We start from the raw sequence: 20,014 nt of genomic DNA on the forward strand, positions 1-20,014 counted from the left end.
AACTGGACTTCAGGGTGAGGAAATACGGAGGCTGCAGGAACAGGACGCTGGTGGAGCAGGGCTGGGGCCTCAAGATGGCCGGCACTCACCGCCTCACACCGTCCCTCTCCGCTGACGCTTGAATCCTTGACCACCTCTGGGCTTGTATCTTGGGTTTGTTCTTATTCACAAATGACCAAAGAAGACTGTGCCTGAACATTCCAGCTCGGGGGAATCTTTATCCCGGGAATCGGAAAGTAGGATTTCAGAGGACCTCCGTGTGTCCCCATGCATCACGGTGAAGCACCCGCACTGTTTTGTGAGCCGACCTCAGGTCGGGACTTCCCAGCCGAACACACGAGTCAGGACGGGGCTCAGAGGGTTGAGCATCTCCCCCACTTGCTTTCCCGCCAGGCGCCCACTCGCTCCCGCTTTTCTCTCTTCCTAGAGAATGAAGATTCTAGGGCTAAAGCATCCACCGCATTTCAGCCCCAAGGCACCCTTGAGCAGGTGGCCACATCCAGACCACCAGACTGTTTCTGTGAGTCTTGCAAAGCCAGCATGGTCCGATCCTTGTAGCAGAGAGTGCAGGTTCCTAACCTGCACGTGGTCCTCTTATCACCCCGTAACATCTTCTTTGTCTCTTTCGTCCCTATGAACTCCCTGTTCCTGATACCAGTATTGACACGCCGGCTTTCTCTAGGTGAGGGGTTTGCCTGGAGGTGTCTTGCCACCCGTTTTCAATCCTTGTAGTGATTTGTTTTTGCTGTGTTTCTCTCAGACAGCATTTTATCCTATTTTAGTAGGTCTGTTTTAGGTGAGTTTCCCTTGTTTTATACTAGAATTACTCCAATTTTGGACTTATTTCTGCCTTCTTATTTCACGGTTTCCTTTCTGTTGTTGTTGTTTTTTTTTTAATCTGTTAACATTTACTCATTTTTGAGAGACAGAGAGAGCACGGGCTGGGGAGGGGCAGAGAGAGACGGAGACACAGAATTTGAAGTAGGTTCCAGGCTCTGCGCTGTCAGCGCAGAGCCTGACGCGGGGCTCAAACTCATGAACCACAAGATCATGACCGGAGCCGAAGTCGGACGCTTAACCGACTGAGCGACCCAGCTGCCCCTTCTTTCATGTTTTCTACTCCCTATACTTCTCCTTGTTTTCTTATTTTTTACCCTCCTCTCCTTCTGTTAGATGATTAAAGTTTCTTTAATCACTTTGTTTAGTGTCCACTGATTCAGGGATTATAAATCCCCTCCATTTGTTTAATGTCTCGCAAAAAAAATTTAGCCTGCATATTGAGATATGTTTTTTTCTAAAAGACATAAATATCATTAGGAACTCCATTCCCCTTAGCAAGGCACAGAGTGTTTACTTCCTTCCAAAAACTCTCTACTCTGTGACATTGTTGTTGGAAATTTACTTGCAGTTTCTTCTCACACATTTTAATTTAATAATAATAATTATGATATCATGGGGCACCTGTCTGGCTCAGTAGGTTAGGTGTCTGGCTTTGGCCCAGGTCATGATCTCACAGTTCGTGGGTTCGAGCCCCACGTCAGGCTCTGTGCTGACAGCTGGAGCCTGGAGCCTGCTTCCTGCTTCGGATGCTGGGTCTCCTTCTCTCTCTGCTCCGCCCCCGCTCGCACTCTGTCTGTCTCTCTCTCTCTCTCTCTCTGTCTCACAAATAAATAAACATTAAAAAACATTTTTAAAAATTATTAAGATTTATTTAGAATCCTCAAAGTACTTGTTGACTGTATCTGTTACTTTCCTCTCTTGCATCCAATTCCTTTTATTATGGTTCATATTTTCTTCTCACTAACGTGCATCCTTTCCGTTGGCAAACTTTTTCTGTAAAGGCCCAGATGGTAAATAGTCTAGACTTTGTGGACCACGTGGTCTCTGTCACAACTACCCAGCTCTGCTTCTGTGTCTTGAAAGCAGACATACATGCTATGTAAACAAATGGGCTTGGTCATGGGCCAATAAAACTTTATCGACACTGACATTTGAATTTCATATAATGTTCATGTGTCACAAAATTGTACTCTTCTTTGGACTTCAACCATTTAAAAATGTAAAATCCATTCTTGGCCCCACAGATGACATAAAACTAGGTGGTGGCCTGGATCTGGCCCATGGGCAGTAGTATGGGGACCTCGTTCTAGGATTTCTTGTTCCTTGGAGGGGAGGCTGTGGTCAACTTCCTGGCATGTACATGTCTTTAAATTTCTTTATTTTACATTTTCCTCCCCCTTGAGAACTACTTGGGGAAAATACTAGGGATAATAATAACAAATTCATGACATAACTCTATTTTCTCTTTCAATATGTTACTAATTATTCTCTGGCATCTGACACTACTGATGAGAAAACTGATGTCAAGGTGATTTTTGCTCTATTGTAGGACTTTTTTTTTTTTAATTTCCTCTGATACATTATAGGATTCTCCTTTTTATCTGTTATGTTTGGAGGTTTTTTTCCAGATGACATCAGTCAGTTTTTAGAACGTCCACACAGTACATCTTCAAATGTTCCTTATACGTGTCCTGAGCTCTGTTCTGATCATTCTCCTCTCCTAGAACCCCATCTGCTGTGGTTTATGGATAGGTCATCTTCTATGTCTCAGTGTTTCCAGATAGTTCTCTCTTTCTACTGTTAAGGACTTGGGGTTTCCTCTGTTAAGCCCATCTTTAAAGGTACTTTCTTTTCTTTCTTTTTCCTTTTCTTTAAGTTTCTATTTTAATCACCCAGTGCTCATTATGACAAATATACTCCATAGGCCCCATCATAGAAGGCACTTTATTTTTAAAAATATATATATTTTTATATATGGACATGATCATTGCTTTTCCTAACTCTTTGTCAACATTTCAAAATCTCCTTCTTTCCCCCTCTCATGGCTATTTTCCCTCTTTTATTTCTTTCTGGATATTAAAATATTGTAAATGTCTTTTTAGATCCCTTTGTGATCTTTCCTTTTCATCGTGTGAATAGGCTTCCACTCTCTGCATTTTTGTTTGTCCTACACGGACTTCATCATCCTTCGGTGTTCTGTGAGTCTTAGTTATGAGGTCAACATCACCCTGGGGGATTTCTCCTCTTTGTGTTCTGGGAAGTCCCAGGGTGCATTGTCCTGGCTCTTAATCACAGGTTCTGCACATGTCTCAGTTTGGATCCCACCCCCACATGTCAGGCTTCTCTGAAGACAGGCCCCACCCTTGGGTGACTCCAGGTCTTGCAAGTATGCAGAATGACCCTTCAAGTCCATGAAATAGGGCGTAATCCACACCTCTAGTACACAGGCACAGGGCAGTGCAGACTCCAGAAATGGGGCTCAGGGAGTGGATTTCTAGACCTCACTGTAGACTCACAGCCTAAGTGCAGTCCTCAGCCATGCCGAGACTCCCAGATGCAGCTTCAGCCCTTCCTAGGATTCAATACCCTTTCCCAACCTCATTCTTGGGGCCAGGCTCTTCCCAGCTCCCTCTAGAGCTTCAGGGACTCAGACCCTGCTAAGCATCACAGGAGCCTTTTTCTCAGGAGACATTGCTCTTCTTGGTATTTGGAGACTCCTCATTTCTGTTTAAGAGCATGGCTATATGTTTTCGCAAAAGACACGAATAGACACTTCCGCAAAGAAGACATTCAGATGGCCAACCGACACATGAAAAATTGCTCAACATCACTCATCACCAGGGAAATAAATATCAAAACCACAATGAGATACCACCTCACACCTGTCAAAATGGCTAACATTAACAACTCAGGCAACAACAGATGTTGGTAAGGATGCAGAGAAGGAGGATCTCTTTTGCACCGCTGGTGGGAATGCAAACTGGTGCAGCCACTGTGGAAAACAGTATGGAGGTTCCTCAAAAAACTAAAAATAGAACTACCCTATGACCCAGCAATTGCACTACGAGACATTTATCCACGGGATACAGGTGTGCTGTTTCGAAGGGACACATGCACCCCCATGTTTATAGCAGCACTATCAACAATAGCCAAAGATGGGAAGAACCCAAATGTCCATTGATGAATGAATGGATAAAGAAGATGTGGTATATATATACAATGGAGTATTACTCGGCAATCAAAAAGAGTGAAATCTTGCCATTTGCAACGACGTGGATGGAACTGGAGGCCATTATGCTAAGTGAAATTAGTCAGAGAAAGACAAATATCATGTGACTTCACTCATATGAGGACTTTAAGAGACAAAACAGATGAACATAAGGGAAGGGAAGCAAAAATAATATAAAGACAAGGAGGGGGACAAAACAGAGAGACTCATAAATATGAAGAACAAACTGAGGGTTGCTGGAGGGGTTGTGGGAGGAGGGATGGGCTAAATGGGGAAGGGGCACTAAGGAATCTACTCCTGAAATCATTGTTGCGCTAGATGCTAACTAATTTGGATGTAAATTTTAAAAAATTAAAAATTAAAAAAAAAAGAGCACGGCTATATGTTTAGTACACCTTCCTGATATTTTCTCTGCCTTCCTGATGTGTTCAGAGAAGTGGGAGTAAGATTGCAGCATGTATCCTGTGCACCGTCTTGCGCTAAAATTCTCCTTGCTATGTGAATACAATGGAATAACCAGACCATATCTTATCTCTCAGGATCATTGTTAAAACCAAGCCAGTGAAACACGTTGGAAACCACAAAGGGTCTAAAATATACCAAATAGTCATGATTTGTTTTTTTTGTTTTTCTTGCATTGAAGATAAACCCCACAGATTCAGTGCCAACGACAGAGATTGAGATTAGTTGAGAGGAGCATGGATTTCTGTGGGTGCCAATGCAATGACAGAGGGGTTCTAGGGTGAAATCCTTCAGAAAACACAGAAAATTGTAGAACCCTCTTGGAGATTCCAGACGCCCACCTATGTATTGCAGGCTGTGAAAAGTCCTGCTGTAGACTCTGACCTAAGTTCATTTAGTCTCGTATTCCAAAATGCATTGATAATGAAAGCTTTTTTCCTAGAATGACTAACACGTGTAAGAACGAGTGAATCAGGGCACTCGCTGAGGAGTCTTGATTTTGAGAAAACACTGAATCACAGGAGGCTGAATGAGTGTTAGGCAAGGTGTAAGCAAAAAACTTCACTGTAAGTACCAAAATGCCATAAACAATGATATATTGCAATCCAAAATAGGCTTACCTCACTTAATAATGTATTATAAATAACAAATTGTTTCACACCTCAGAAGAACCCGAAAGGCCCATAAGTTGAAGATTTACTTTGGGAATGCTTAATAAGATGGGGGCCCTTTTAAGTAGAATGGGCTCACATCACACATAGAAATCTGAACGTTAATTTCAATCTCATGTAACCTCAATTTTATCTTCTATATAATGGGGATGATCTCTGCCAAGACATGCTATACACATCTGACACACAGGGATCACGGAATGAACACAAATTTTCTTCTGCTGTGGCCACTGCACCCTCCCCAAAGGTGAAAAGGATATTAAATGCGAACTCTATGCATCATCCTGCAAAGTTGTAACCATGAGTGGTGAAAGAATCTGTCTTGTTTTCCAGTCCTGCCTCACGTCTCAAATATTAGCTGATAAATGATGGCATTTTACAGCTGGAGAAGGTCTGATAAGTCATTTAATTAAAGCATCTCCGTGTTTACAGAAAGAGGCTGAGGTTCAGAGACAAGCCGCGACTTGTCCAAGGTGAGGGGCAGGTGGCAATTAGAACCTTGTCTCACTGGCTCCCCGCCCGGTGATCTTCCAGGATGCCATGAAACAAAAGTTTATCCAAGTTCAGACAAGAAACCTAGTGCTTTAAAGAGGCAAAAATTTCAAAACGTCTTACTTCTTTCAGCAGATCTTAAAACACAAAAGAAGGGGATGAGTCACATTCTACTTTCCTTTAAGTCACGTTCTTCTTTCCGATTTCTACAAATAAACCAGAGTTCTGCAGGATTCTGAGTAGCCAGCAGACAGGGTGAACTTTTGTTCTGTGTCAACACCGCGGACACTTTGCTAGCTTCTTCTGGGAAATCCTGAGCCAGGAGTTGCCCACGCTGGTCCCACAGGAGGGGCGCGCGCTTGGGTTGTGTTTCCGTCACCCGGAAAGCAATCATCAAAGCCAGCCATGTGTGCATGTGAGATGCCTCTGTGTATTTTTGGAAAGTTTTTAAGAGAGAGACAGCCGAAATATTTTTACTGCACAGCAGGTACTGTTTCATGTTGGAGTGTTGGGAAGAAACGAATGAGAAAAGGAGGAGAAGAGTTAAGACTGGCTCACAGATTGCAGTGGATAATGCCTCCATGGACTCAGAGAGCAGTCGCTGAGCTGGGAAAGCTGCATCCCAGTCTCCATTTCCTATGTCCCCACACCGATTCTAGGAACTGCACAATTGAGGCCCATTTCGCCATGTGTTTCACGCCATCTGAGTGTGAACCTTGATGATCAAGTAGGACTCAGATGCAAGAGGATGTGAGAAGAACATTTCAGCCACAGTAGGTGAGAGCAAAGTGGTGTAGGGAAGCAGATCACGTGGAAAATCCCAAGGAATGAGGTTAGGAAGAAAATGGGGCCCAACGGGGACAGCCTGCAAAGCAGGCTCTGGGGTGTGGATGCCACCCCATGAGCAAGAGAGTTGTGAAATAATATCACACTTGGACGCTCCTGGCAGCTCAGTGTGTATTTTTGCCTTTCACAGTCACTGGGCCCCAAGTCACCCAGAGGCTGGCACCATGACTGTCTCCACCGCACAGATGAGGAAACTAAGGCTCAGAAGGGCATGTGGCTCATCAACAGTGGAGTTGGGATTTGGATCCAGGTTTTCTCAGCTCACCTCCAGGGTGCTTTTCTTACACTCGAGGTGGTTTAAAGATTTTTCTGCAGGGTGGCGACATGGTGTTGGGTGGGTGGGGGGGCCCACAGAGCTGGGTGAAAAGATGGTTACATTACAAGGGGAAGAGTGGTCTAGAGCAACGGTCAGCAAGTGAGATCTGAAAAGGGCCAGATCATAAACAGTGTAGGCTTTGTGGGGTTTGCTGCATGTTCTTCTTTATTTTTATTATTTGTTCAGTTGGTTTTTACAAGCCTTTAAAAACATAAAAACATTCTGAGCTAAAAGTAGTTCCAGGGATGGATGTGGCCACTGGCTGTAGTTTGCTGACTCCTGGTCTAGAATCTGGATGTAGAAAGTCCCTCAGAAGGTTGCCAAATTATCCCAGTGAGGCATGGTGAGGGCCTGGGCCAAATGGAGAAGAAAAATCAAGACTCAGCTCTACAAAGATTCTACAAGACATAGGAACTAGGGAGGGATGAACAGCAGTAGAAGGGGCAACTTGTACACCTGGTTCTTTCCAAGGTGCCTTCCCAAGGCCAGTCTCTCACCAAGCTTCTGCCCCCCACACCTTTCTAACCAAGGCATGGAAGCAATAGCCAAGGCCCATGGTCACCAGTGGGAACGGGAGTAGAATCACCGCCAGTAAGACTGTGTTTCTGACAGAGCCAATGGCCAGGCTCGAACATAAGAGAGGTGTCTGCCAGGCCACACAGCAGGGGCAAAACCACTAGTTATACTCAGCTACGATGGCAAAGAGAGACATCCAGCAAAGCCCCAAATACTGCCTTAACATGAGATGTAACACATCCCGACATTTCCAAGGCCAGGTGCTGTGCAAGGTATTTGTCTGCACCCCCTTGCTTGATGTCCCACTTTATCCCCAATTTCTGCCAACCTAAGTAACTGTGGCTTAGAAAACTCAACCATGGTGGTCATGATGAAAGTCCAGGTCTGACTCTACTCTCCCCAGGCCATTTCTCAGCAGTGGGCTCTGGGACATCAGGCTTAGTTCACTCTGCCTCAGTCTCCTCACCCGTGACACAAAGATCATGATCATAATGTGACAGGAAGGGAAGGGGTGACCACACCTTTGGACTAGGGCCTGGTGGTGAGTGAGCAGTGTCTTCAGGGGTGGTGTGAGTGTTGTTCCCACATCACACAGCCAATAAGTGGAAGAGTCAAGATCTGAATCCAGACAGATCACCAGCTGATTATAGGAAAGAACCTGACAATTCTCAGTCTCTAAATTTCCTTCCATGGAAAATGAAGTTATGTGTCATGTCAATTTTGGGAAAAGCACGACACAAGATAAAAATCTGTTAGAGTTCTTTACCAAAGCAAGGAGTGCTACCGCCTGGTTCAACAGTGACAATGACATGAATTTAGAATGTGACAGCAGGAGTGATATCACATCAGAGCAGAGCTGGCCCTCTGGATGTCCGAGAATGATGTGCACTTTGCAGAGGGCCACTAACATCCTGAGGAGGCCGCCCTGTGTCCAGACTTTCACACGTTTCACTTGCCCTCCAGGTGATCATCCTACGTATTTTGTTTTCATTGTTGTTCTTCTACAGAAGAGAAATCCGACCTCTCAGAGAAGTGAAGAGATGTATCCAGGGTCATGGAATGGGCAAACAATGCCCGGTTGGACGATCCCAGATCTTTGTACCACACCAAAGATTTAAGCAGCTGTTCAAAAGGGTAGTAGATGGGACATCGTGGAAAGAAATATCCTTGAAAGGAAGTCAGATTTCAGAGACAAATGCTGGCCTTCTCCGTTTGCCTCTTCCGACCCCATAACTTTGGATAACGGGGTTTTTATTGTCGGCGAGGCTCATGCATGTGTCAGACGACTGCCTGAGCAGAGTAATCTATGTGGCAGCCCCCCCGGGATAGGAAATAGGAAGTCTGCTTGTGCTGACAGTTCTAGAAAATTCTCTACTTTTTGTGAAATATATGCTTGTCAAGTGATCATGAGACAGCTGGAAATCTGAGCACGCCATGAGAGCCTGAGGAGGAAGAAGCTCCCTCGGGCATCCAGAGCGCCCATGCCTCATTTATACATTGCCTCATCTGGCAGTCCCATCTCTCTGCTCAGGCTGGGTCAAGAGTGAGGATTCTCTGTTCTGTGGGCAACAGCACTCCATCTCTGCTGTGCTTATGAATCACTGGTGAAGCTCCTTGAAAATATAAATTTATAGAACCTACTTCCCAGAATTCTGATTGTGAGGACACCAGAAAATTTGCATTTTTTACATGCTTCCTCCCCAGGTGATCCAAGCCATGCAAGAGGAAGCATTGGCCCAGGGCTCCACTGCATTCTGGAACTGATTAAATGATCACAAGCGCACGCGAGCTTATAAAGAACCCGGGATGGTGCTGGAGTGTCGACCAAGGGTAGGTGGTCAAGGTCATGTTTCAGCTGAGACCTGAACCTGAGCAGGGGAATAGGGACCAGGTCAGAGTGAATGGCTGGGCATCCAGCAAGATCACAGCACAGTGGAGAACCACAAGGAATGTCAATATATCCAGCCCAGAAAGGGAGGAAGAGAGAAGCTGGAAAGGTAGTGGGAGTGTAGGCAAGAGTCTGAGCAAGTAGGACCCTTCAAGCCATAAAAGATGATGGAAGGATAAATAAGATAAAAACAGAGAAGGAGGCAAACCATAAGAGACTCTTTAAAAAAAGTTTATTTTTTTATTTTGAGAGGGTGGGGGGGGAGACACAAAGATAGAGAGGGAGAGAGAGAATCCAAAGTAGGCTCCGCACTGTCAGCACAATGCCTGAGGCGGGGCTCAAACTCACAAACCGGGAGTTCATGACCTGAGCCAAAGTCAGATGCTTAACTAACTGAGCCACCCAGGCGCCCCAAGGCTCTTAAATTCAGAGAACAAACTGGTGGGCAGGTGCTAGAGGGAAGGTGGGTGGGGGAATGAGCTAAATGGGTGGGCACTTGTTGGGATGAGCACTGGTGTTATCGGTAAGTGGTGAATCACTGGCTTCCACTCCTGAAATCAATACTACACTGTGTGTTAACTAACTTAAATTTAAATAAATAAATTTTAAAAAGAGACGCTGGGCTGTATGCTAAAACGCAGGGGAGGCGTGGAACTGTTTGAAGTGGGACAATCACATGACAGAATTTGTATACTTACAGCCGCTCCTGCTGCCCTGTGGGAGATGGTTGGGGGAAACACAGGATTCCAGTGAAGCATTGTCAGCCGTGGCATCTGGGTGACAGATGAGAATGGTTTTAAAGAGGATAGAGGCTGTCAAAAGAGAGGGCAGCAGGTAAGAAAGGTTAGGAAGTGAATCCACAGGGCCAGATGGAGGTTTGCCTGCAGGGGAGGAAGGTATCCAAGTGGACTAGCAGATACGGGACCAGGGTGACCGGTACATTGTTGGTGACACTTACCAGAATGAGGGATTCTGAAGGCCAGCCAGGTGTGAGCTCCACAAGCTTGGGATTTTGTCCGACTCCCCCTGCTGCCTCCTCACACGACCCGATATGTGTTAGAAGCTGGAAGGAATCGCCTAAACAGTGAAGAAGGATGAAGATACGTGTTTGCGAAATGTTGAGTCTGAGACACTTCAGTGGAAATGTCAGGTGGAGAATCTCTCCAGATATGGGTACCTACAATCCAGAAGAGAGAGCTGAGACAGCCACACCATTTGGGACCATAGTCACACGTACCTAGTAACTAAAGCCAGGGGGTTTAAGATCATGAGGGAGTGTAGACTGACAGAAAGTCAGGAAGGGAGGAAATGCAAAGAGAAGAGGGAGGGGAAGGGAAGGGGGAGCGAAGGGGACAGGGAGGGGAGAAGAGGGCAGAGGATCAAGGTAGAGAAATTCCAGCACCGAAAATGTGGTCTGAGTTGGAGGGGCAGACTTGAGAGAGGCTGGTGCCGAGTGGTGGATGGGAACAGATAAGAAAAACAAATGGAAGTTAAGGTGACGCTGGATCCTAGGGCCAAGAGAAACCCAATTATCAGAATTGGAACGCATATCAAAATACACTGCACAAACTGTTCAGTCAGGCCTTGCATCTGGAGGAAGCTAGTATTTATTTTGGAGCATCACCTACGTGGTCTCTTAAATCAGCACCTTTGAAAGCACGAAGAGTAATTCATAGACGACCTACGTGGTGCCATGAACCTTCTACTTACTAACCATAAAAATAAAACTATATCAAGTGCTTTCCATTGGCAAGGCACCAAGCTAATTGCACATAGGTCATCTCATTTAGTCCAAACAGCAGCCCTAGAGGGTAGGTAATATTATGTGCAATTTTCAGATAAGGATGTGAAATGTCAGAGCATTTAAGAGATACCCAAGCTTGAGACACTTGAGTGGCTCAGGCAGTTGAGCGTCCAACTTCGGCTCAGGTCATGATCTCACAGTTCATGGGTTTGAGCCCGGTGTCTGGCTCCGTGCTGACATCTCAGAGCCTGGAACTTGCTTGGAATTCTCTCTCTCTCTCTCTCTCTCTCAAAATAAATAAACATTAAAACATTTTGAGAAAGAAAGAAAGAAAGAAAGAAAGAAAGAAAGAAAGAAAGAAAGAGAAAGAAAGAGATGTCGAGGCTCACACAGCCAAGCAGTCAAGCAGGGATTCAAATCTGGCTCTCAGCTTCCTCACCAAGATGCCTGTCTTTGGAAAGACTTAAAAGCAAAGGAAAAAAGTAAACTCCCAGTGAATATAGAATGGAGCAAGAAAAATTCAGCTATGCAAAGTCAAAAGTGTTCATTCCTTTGTGGCCGAATAAAGGGGTCTTTGAAAGCCAGTCCTTCTCCCCACACAGTGAGCAGAGCCCAGCCTGCCAGGACCCCACACACTCGCTCGTGGCCTCTGCTGAGGGCTGCAAAATGCCGCGTCGGCTACCTGAGAGCTTTCTTGGCCTGATTTATGGGTGTGTTTGTTGTGCTAGGATCATAAATCTCCACCCCCCAGGACATTTCAGTTCTGGTATTTATTGACCAAAGACAACTTGTGTTAAAAAATGTTTTGAGATTTTGCCAGATAATCACTACGGAATATTTGAGAAAACACGCTGTCCTCGGGTAAATGAAATCTGCAAGTAGTTGATCTTGCTACTGGGGGCAAATACCTTCTTTCTCCCCTATTTCATGTCCCTTTGTTTTCTTCTGTTTTAATCGGAGAAGCAGGTTCTCCGTACGTGTCTTATGGGTTCACCAAGGAGAGACTGGAAGGAGGGATTATCGAAAGACATTTCCCTCAGGGTCTAGAAGAGCTTTTATTCTTTTGAACAAGAACTTTTGGCCAAGCATGTCTCAGAAGTGTTCAGGTGGCAAAACACCTGGAAGAGATCTGTGACCTACAAGATGCCTTCGATGTTAAAAACCAAAGATAGAAAAGCTACATCTCACACTGATGCCAGATTCTAGTATAGACAAGCTTAAGACTTGAGAACAATTTTGGAGAAAAAGTCAAGAAAGCTTCCAACCATTAGCTCTGTTCAGTGCAAGGACATGTGCGCCCTCGTACACAGCTGTGGGAATTTGGAAAATACTGTCAACGACCAATGTTAATGGCGAACCACCTTTCCGGTTTAAAGAAAAACAGCATTCCCAGTTAGAACATAGTAAACCACTGTTTCAGATAAGGAGCCCAAAGATTCTAAAGTCTACAAGGCTCAATGGGTCAGAGAACCGGGAAGAGTCACCCCAGGATTCTGGACAACAGGTGTTTTTCTTAAAGGAAATGTCCATTCTTGGATCCTGGCTACTGGTTGGAACCCAAGCTTTATTAGATCTTCAGCTGTCTCCGCAGAACATGGAAATTCTGATTTAAGTGTGGCAAATTCAAGTTTTAAATGTTTATTGCTCATTGAAAAGAAAGAAGAAAGAAAGAAAGAAAGAAAGAAAGAAAGAAAGAAAGAAAGAAAGAAAGAAAGAGGAAGGAAGGAAGGAAGGAAGGAAGGAAGGAAGGAAGGAAGGGGGGAAGGAAGAAACTGTGTGGAGGTCAAACAAAACACATCTGCAAGCCAGACATGACAAGGACTACTGGCTGTGGCTGTGGCCAAGGTTATACTATTACTTGAGATTCAGAACCAGGAGACAGTGTAGCCATAGCTGCTTCTTGACTTTCCATAACTCTGCAGATTGGGTTTTTACCATCCAGCTCAGAAATCTGAACTAAGCCCCAGCCTCCTGCCACCACCCACTTGCTTGTTCTTCCTCCTGTTACCATTTGACATTGCCCCGTCCCCTGAATGCTCCCCAGGCCTTTTGCCCCACTTGGGCATTGAGTTTAATATTTGCTCTCCTGGTGGAAACACCTGTCATGTGTGAGTTGTCGTGTCCAGTTGTCTACCCCATGGTCTCATTCAGCCTTCACTCTTGAGATAGATGCTATCATTACCTTCATTCTATAGACTAGAGGCTCAGAAGACTCACACGCATGCCCAGGGCCACTTACCTGGTCAAGGTAGATCCAGGATTCAAACCCAGCCTTATCTCTCTTCAGAGTGCATGCCTGTACCTGGCCACACTGCCTGTCTCCACACATAGCAGGGCTGCTTGCAACCAGCTCCCACTGCACCTGCCTGGGCTCCACGTTCTCCTGAAGCCCACCTGGGCTGTGTGCACTTCTGGTCTCCAACTTCAAGGCCTGTCATTGTTCTCAGTCTTGAACTTTCTGTCCCTGCATTGATGACTTGCGTTAGCCCTGCTCTTGGTGGCATGAGGGTCCCCTATGCCTATGTGCTATGTCTCCACTGGGGGGACAAACGGCAGAGTCCTTGAATTGCCTTTCAGAGGTGAGCAGACTGAGGTCGGCTGTCTAAGCAGTTGTATGAATTTCTGCACCAGCTGTCTTGGTGAATTAACCATTGTTCATCCAGCGGCCAAAGCTAAACCCTGGGAGTCACATTTGCACAACACTCTGTCCCTCCCCACCCCCCTGCCCCCGATCTAATCAATCACCAAACCTTTGGGTTTATGCCCAAACATCTCCAAGATCCACACGCTTGTCTCCATTGCCTCGTCCACCCTGCAGCCCAAGCTCATGTCTCTCTCACCTGGAAGCTCAGAGTCTCTCTGCTCATCGGATCTTGACTCCTTCCAAAACATTTTTCTCCCTGCAGCCAGTGTGATCCCTGAAGTTTGGTCACAACACTGCTCTGCTTGAAGTATTTCAACAGACCCCTCCTGGCCTTCATATAAAACTTGCAGCTTCCTATTATTTGTATGAGCTGACCCTTGCCTGCCTCTCCTGACTCACTAAGATTCCAGTTCAATGGGCACTTCCTCCACCCCCACTAGCCAGGACCCGTTTCTTACATACTACAAAAGTTCCTTGGTTTGTTCTTCGTAGCGTCTGTAACCATTTTTCCTAAATAACTGATTGCATAACTGAGATAATGTCTGCCTCCCCGGCAAAATGTAAGTTTCACAAGAAAGAGGACGGAGCTGTTACTCTTGGACCCATAGCGACGATGCAGCATCTGCCTAGTGCAACCACTCCGTAGCTCTTCATGCAAAGAGAAGAAATAGAGAGGGTAAAGAAGGAAGGATTCCTTTCTCAGAGAACCAGAAAGACATCAAGTCCATTGATGTCCAAGCGAATTGCTTTGCTTGAAATTCATTGATTCACCCAAGGTCAATCTTGCTCTTCTGAGTATTACATTCTCATCATACCTGTAGCCCCCTCCAGGATCATTTTCCTTTTGGCCAGTCTCAAACCTTTTGAGATTTGGAATCTTCATCTTTGGAAGGTAATACTGGTTCCTTCATCTGAGGATTCTAGTTTTGTTTTTTTGGATTGTGTGCGTGTGTGTATGTGTATGTGTGTGTTTTGCTGGCATCATGAAATCTACTCACTCCTGAAGATGAAGAGTCTGTCCGGTGCAACACGTCCACTCTGCCCAGTGCACATCCCTCAAGGGTGTCAGAAAGAACCACTAGGCAGCTATGGGGTATCACCTCCCCTTGCAGACTGGTGCATGCTCCTTATTGCCACACCTTCTTAAAATTAATTAACAAATTCAGATAGTTTATACAAGAAGAGTTTAGTCTTACAGAAATATGGAATCAGGGCATCTGGGTGGCTCAGTGGGTTAAGCGCCCCACTCTTGATTTCGGCTCAGGTCATGATCTCATGGTTTGTGAGATCAAACCCCAAGTCGGGCTCCACACTGACAGCTTAGATCCTACTTGGGATTCTCAAACTCTCTCTTCTCTCTCTCCCCCCCCCCCAAATAAATAAATAAACTTACAAAGAAGAAATAGGGAATCAAAGGTTTCTCAACCTTTATTCCAAATCCCAATCTCTGAGTCCTGGGAACTCAGAGTTGTGTTGATGTAAAAGCAATTTGCTTGAGGATCACAGAGGAGGGGCCAAAACACAGTTCCCACGCTTGTGGCTCCTATGATAAAGAGCATCATCCTCAGGGCACCTGGGTGGCTCAGTTAGGGTCCGACTTCAGCTCAGGTCATGATCTCACAGTCTGTGAGTTCAAGCCCCATGTTGGGCTCTGTGCTGACAGCCCAGAGCCTGGAGCCTGCTTCAGATTCTGTGTCTCCCTCTCTCTCTGTCTCTCCCCGACTTGTGCTTTGTCTCTCTCTGTCTCTCAAAAATAAATAAATGTAAAAAAAAATTTTTTTAAGAGAATTATCCTGTTCCACTCTATAGATGTCACGGCTCTGATAAGTTTGCTCGGGAGGAGAACTAGAAAAGAAGAGTTGCTTAATGCAAAGGGCTGGGAGTGCAGGGAGGGCGACCAGGCTGTTCATCGCTCAGGAAGTGCACATGCACAGGCTCTGCCATTGCACGTAGATGTGTGTAATTATCACACAGCTCAGGAGAGGTCTCTGACTGAAACCGACAAATAAAACTCTCCAGTTCCTAGTCAAGCCGGCTCGATCCATTCCGGAGGAAACAATGCATCTGAGTAACCTTTTAACGCATCTCTCGTTCTCTTGCTGATACACTGGATAATTATTTATTTTGTTGTCTAATTAGTTAATTAGGCTGGCATTGTGTTTTAAGTCTAAAATCCTGTTGTTTAGGTACTAGAAAATGGCTTTTTTGTTTGTTTGGGGGTTTTTTGCAGGGTAATGGGGACTTATTAATTGAGTGGCTCTGGGTGAGGCTGCTCAGGGACGCAGCATGGATTTTCCAGGAGTAAATTGATGCATTAGCAGCGGAAGGTTGTGTTCAACAGAAGAGTGCTTGGGTGCAGCCAAAGTCTTGGTGGACAGTTTTCCTTGTCATTTCATTTCCTCGTGTTTATTCGGCAATGTACAGTTTGCAGAGCCCGTTCACTGAAAATAACTCATTTGGTCCTAACGAAAGAGTCATTGGAATGCATTTTATTACTCCTAATTTACAAACGGGGCAGCTGAGGGTCTAGACAGTCGGCGGCTGGCTCATAGCCCTGACTGTCCCACTACATAAGCCGTCTGTTCCATGGGGTGGTAGAGAGGGAATAAATAAAACGGTGGGCTCCACAGTGGACGACCCTAGGTTTGCAATCAAATTCCTCCACTTTTTAAATCTCACCCAACATTCAACAAATGTCTGTCTAGTCCCAGGCACCGTGCCGGGTGCTGATGACCCAAGCAAGACGAATACACGGGCTCCCTCGCTGCCTCGGACGGGCTTGCACACCTGACATCTCAGAGGACTTTTGCAACCTCTCTGTGTGACGGTGGATGCACTAGCAACCTTGAAAGACGGATCAGATTGAGAGATGGCACCCGTTAGCACGAAACATAGTGCCCCCCTGGCCCCCGCACCTAGTAGGTGCTTAAGGATGGGAGCTATCCTTGATCTGACTCCGGGTCCGGTGCTCACTTCATGGAGACATGGGCAAAAACTCCACTCCATTGCAGAGACTGCCTTTGATCAGGGTCTTTTGTACTTTGGGATCAACTTCTTGCTCGGACTCAGGATGCCTTGTTCACCACAGCCCGCCACCTCTCCCCCCTTCCCTCGGGGCTGCCGTGACTGTCGGGCTCCCAGAACCTCCGTCTGTGCGTCCGATAACTCAGTCTCTTAAGGCAGGCCCTGAGCTGCGTGATTTATCTCCCGGCCTTCATACGGCTCCGTCGTATTCCCACACAGTTCTAGAGAGTGGTTGTGTTCATTTCCTGGTAATAACCAACCACAAACTGAGTGACTTAAACAACAGAAATGTATGGTCCCACCGTCATGGCGGCTGGAAGTCCAAGATCAAGGTGTCAGCAGTAGACCACTTCCTTCAGAGGCTGGGAGGGAGAACCCGCTCCAGGCTTCCTCCCCAAGCTGCTGAGGGTTTGCTGGCCACCTCTGGCATCCTTGGCTTTGAAGCATCACCCCGATCTCTGCCTTTCTCTTCGCATGGAGTTCCCCCTGTGTGCATGTCTGTGCCCAAATGTCCCCTTTGTCATATTGGATTAGAAACCCGCTCTAGCCCAGCATGACCACGTCTTAACTAATTACATCTGCCAGGACCCAATTTCCAAATAAGGTCGCCTACTGAGGGACTGGAGGTTAGGCTTCAACATACGGATTTGGGGGTACATAATCCCCATAATCTGACCCACAACAGTGGGCATTAATTCTTCTGTTCCTCAGGTAAGAAAGGAGCCTCAGAGAAGCCATGTGGCAGGTGGAAGGGCTAGTTTCCAAGACAGCTGTTCTAAACCAAGCATCTCTAACTGTCCCAGGGATCAGGATCCTTTTCCACAAGAGACTTCTCAAGAAACAAGAGAGGCAAGGTAGACCTCAGTCTGGAGACGAAGAGACTTCAGAGTCTTACGTGACTGAGGGTCGCTGTTCCGGCTGCAGGCAGCCCCTGTGAAAGTCAGAGGCGCTGTTTGGGGACAGCATCAGTCATGTTTTCTGATTGGCAAAGAGGCCGGTATCACTTCAACAACTCCTGTTTCCGTCAGGACTCCGAAGTCCAGGGACCAGCTACATGCCTGGAACCCAAGCCGTCTCCCACAGGTGCGTACTCACTTGGCAACTCGTCTGAGCTCACCTTCCAGAGCCAGCTAAATGCCACCTTCCCCTCCTTAGTGGTGCCCGCCCCCTGCACCCGCAGGCAGAGCTCACACTCCCTTCAGTTTTCGTCTTTGCGAAAATGTTACTTCGCATCACTCTCTCCACATATGGCATTGAAATCATCTGCCTCGTGTCCCTGCTTCCATCCGAAAGGTGTCATAGATTTCGACTTAGAGCTTTGAGTTCTTTCTGGCAGGGGTCCACCTCCACCCTCCCAGCACCGGGCATAGAAGGTCTTGGAAACAGAAAGTGCTAAAAAGATGTCGTCAGAGAATTGTTGTGTCCCTATCTGGGCACTGACTATTAAGAGTTTTAAAAAAAATGGATCTGGTCTAAATCGGTGATCTAAACTCTGGTCCAAATCTGATGGAAATCCAAACCTGTGTTATCAAGACCGTAAGAAAGAGAATTCCTACTCAAGACAGAGGAAAGACAGTTCAAAGAACCACCAGAGTTTTACCTAAGGAAGAAGCGATTCAAAGGGCCCAAGATCACTGGTTTCAGATCAGTAGGACAAAGGGAGTGGATGTGACCCTGTGTTCCAGGGATGACAATAGGACTTATCCACAGGAGCTATGGGGAATCAGGTTTTAGTTCAACATGGTGGGGGGCGGGGGGGGCGGGGACTGACACTTCCTCTCGGAACTGTCAAAAAATAAATGAAATTGATAAAGTAATAAAATAAAACAAGAAGGCTGTGCTTCCCCGGTCTAGAATGATTTCTCCCAGTCTAGGGCAACGGTCGGCAGCCAGGAGTGATTTTGCCACCCAAGGGATGTGAGACAACTCCCCCCGGCGGGGGGGGGGGCAGGGAGGGGTTGCTTCTGGCATCTAGTGGGGAGAAGCCAGGATGGTGAGCAGATGCCCACTGTGCACAGAGCAGTCCCACATCACAGAATCCTCTGGCCCAAAACTTCAATAGTAAAGGGATGAAAAAAGGACCTCAGGGGTATTTACCTCCAGGCCAGACAATGCCTTGGGATTAAAGACAAGGCAGTAGAGTTTTCCGTGTCCAAGAATCATCAGGTAAACTGGCTAAAAGTACATGCCCTTGGGTCCCAGCAATGTTATTTCAGGGGGCCTGGGGTGGGCTTGTTACACATCCCTGGTAATCCTAAGTAAGAATTTGCGGCCCCCACTCTGCGAAACATCACACCACATGACCTTTGAGGTCCTTCTGCCCCATCACCTTCCTGACCTCCAGAGAGAGGCAGCAGAAAGATAAAAAGCACTCACCTCATCACCCACCTTTAAAAATACTGGTGGAGCGAAAGACCCAATTAATTAGTATTTTATAAAGAACTTAGAGATCTGTTTTTTTAATAAGAAAATGAACATAAGTGCAAAGCGTCATGACTACTCATTATTTAATTTAATGATTTGTGAAGATTCAGTTGCCATGGTGACTGAGCACTATTTATAAAAATTAAGAACATAAATTATAAATAATAATATTATTACAAGCAGAAGGGACCGGAACCTCTCAATCAGAAAGGAATAATTTCCAGATGGGGGGAAAAAAAAAACCATTGTTTGCATCACATATGGGGAAGGATGCTGGTGAATTTGCATTTCCGCAGTGTTCTAGAGGGAGGAATCAGGTCAAGAGGAAGATTTTATTCGTTTGCATGACAGTCTGGGTCTTGGGATTCAGGACAGCAAGGGTGAGGCTAGCAATGGTGTCAGGGAGAGCAGGAAGCAGGGGTGGGGTTTCCACTCTGAGATTTTAGGATCACCCCCTCACCACGCCCACCCCCACTCACCCAGTGGTACGTGCCAGCTTCCCAGAGGTTTCTGGACTCAGAAGGGGTCGGACCAGGCTGCCTCCCTCCAGTGACAGGCAGGTGAGTCAGCACTCAATCCCACTGGACTCAACTTTGATTCAATCAGCATGTTGGAGCCCTGTGCCATAAGGGGGTTGAGACTGAGCTAGGGGTCGGTGCGACAAAACTGCTGTAGCCAGACAACTGGTCACACTATTTAGCACGGGATCCCCAAGTTGGTAGTCACTTCTACCAAGGAGAAGAATTGAGGCCAAGTGTCCGGCCACGATCCCCACACGACAAGTTGGCAGGGGAACCAGCACCAAAACCCAGATATCCTGCCTCCCAATCTAAGACTCTGTGCTTGGTCACACCCCACCCATCACCATCTTCCCAGGGTCCTGGACAGAGTAGCAAATGCCACACTATTCGGCCCTCT

This window comes from Acinonyx jubatus, chromosome B3 (assembly GCF_027475565.1).
Source record: "Acinonyx jubatus isolate Ajub_Pintada_27869175 chromosome B3, VMU_Ajub_asm_v1.0, whole genome shotgun sequence".
Lineage (NCBI taxonomy): Eukaryota > Metazoa > Chordata > Mammalia > Carnivora > Felidae > Acinonyx > Acinonyx jubatus.